The sequence below is a fragment of the Suncus etruscus genome, chromosome 9 (assembly GCF_024139225.1).
Source record: "Suncus etruscus isolate mSunEtr1 chromosome 9, mSunEtr1.pri.cur, whole genome shotgun sequence".
NCBI lineage: Eukaryota > Metazoa > Chordata > Mammalia > Eulipotyphla > Soricidae > Suncus > Suncus etruscus.
Window position 1 is genome coordinate 15,807,486 of NC_064856.1, and position 2,201 is coordinate 15,809,686.

Sequence of the window (2,201 nt, forward strand, 5' to 3'; positions counted from 1 at the left end):
AAAAAAAAAAAGTATAGAATCAATGTTAGTTTCTAATGTTAGCTAAAACTTTAAACAGGAACTATAGGTTTCTCATGTATGAGACCCTGGGTTTAGTTTCCAGCTCCAGTAAAAGAATAGTTAGACATTCTTCACAATCATGTTAAGTCATGCATGAATTCACTCTCTACAGCAATGAAACAGTTGCTGGATTACTTTGTTCGTTCTCAGTGTTTTTGGTACATTTTTAGTTTCCTATTAAGATCTAATCACTGGCATGCATTCCATACTTTTCCAATATTACAGCTAACTTTCTAAAGAATCTTTCTATTCAGTTACTCAGTTTTTCTAATATGTTTTCAGAATTTGGAAGGAAAATGAATTAATTTTGAGAAAATATTGTAAATGTATATTTTTATTGTAAGTTTATTTTTTAATGAAGATTATTTAACTTAATCTGTAACTACCCTGGCTAATTTCAATTAGTCAAAGATTTAATTGTAAATTCATTACTATTATAAGAAATTTTATCCTAAAATTTTTAGAAGAGAGATAATTTAGTCATGTTATACTTTTCTGAAAATTACGTCTTTATTTTTTGTGTAGTATCTACACATTATAAGCAAAATGACATTATTTTTCCTGGATCTTTATATATACTTTTATGTAGTTTTGTCTCTTAATCTTTATTGTTAATGTGCAAATTATAAATGAGCATTTGTATATTGGCTATATAAGAACTCTGAACATGTTTTTAACACTTGCCATTATATCAATGTACATAATATAGTTAATAAAATATTGTTTTGAAATGATTGAAATAAATATGCATGTGCTCTTTGAGGTTGCACCACACCCTGTAGTTTTCAGAGGTTAATTACTTCTGGCTCTGCACTCCTGATGGTTCTTGGAGATCATATGGGATGCTGGAGATCGAGCCCAGGTCAGTTGCAAATTAAAAGTTAACATTCTGGGGCCAGAGAGAAAGCACAGTGGCCTTTGCCTTGTTTGCCTTGCAAGCAGCCAGCCCAGGACATCCCATATGGTCCTCCCACCCCCACCCCGTGCCTGCCGGGAGCTATTTCTGAGCAGATAGCTAGGAGTAACCCCTGAGCATAGCTGAGTGTGGCCCAAAAACGAAGCAAAGAAAAAAAAAAAGAGGTAACATTCTGGTCCAGAGAAATAAAACAGTAAATCCTAGGGGCCGGAGGGATGGCATGGAGGTAAGGTGATTAATTTAGGACAGGGGCCAGCAAGATAGCATAGAGGTAAGGCATTTGCCTTCCACACAGAAGGACAATGGTTCAAATCCCGGCAGCCCATATGGTCCCTGTGCCTGCCAGGGGCTATTTCTTTTTTTTTTCTTTTTTTTTTTTTTTTTGGTTTTTGGGCCACACCCAGCGGTGCTCAGGGGTTACTCCTGGCTGTCTGCTCAGAAATAGCTCCTGGCAGGCACGGGGGACCATATGGGACACCGGGATTCGAACCAACCACCTTTGGTCCTGGATCGGCTGCTTGCAAGGCAAACACTGCTGTGCTATCTCTCCGTGCCAGGGGCTATTTCTGAGCGTAGAGCCAGGAGTAACCCCTGAGCGCTGCTGGGTGTGACCCAAAAACCAAAAAGAAAGAAAGAATGAATTTAGAACCGAAGAAATAGTATAGAGGGTAAGGCTCTTTCCTTGCTTGTGACCAAACCCCATATGGTCACCCAAACAATGCCAGGAGTGATTGATTCCTGAATGCAGGGCTAGAGTTAACTCCTGAATATTGCCAAGTGTGGCTGAAAAACCAATATAAGATTTCATATGGGTAGAATATTAAATCATGATTTTTAATGAAGATAATATTCCTGCTTGTATTATTTTATTTTAATTTTTTTTTTATTTTTGGGTCACACCCGGCAGCGCTCAGGGGCCACTCTTGGCTCTATGCTCAGAAATCGCTCCTGGCAGGGTTGGGGGACCATATGGGATGCTGGAATTTGAACCACCATTCTTCTGCATGCAAGGCAAACGCCTTACCTCCACGCTATCTCTCCAGGCCCGATTTTAATTTTTTTCTAATCTTTATTTAAGCACCATGATTACAAGCATGATGGTAGTTGGGAATTTTGGGGGGTTTTTTTGTGTTCACATTCAGCAATACTCTTTTTTTTTTTTTTCCTTTTTCGGACCACACCTGGTGTTGCTTGGGAATTACTCCTTGCTATGTGCTCAGAAATC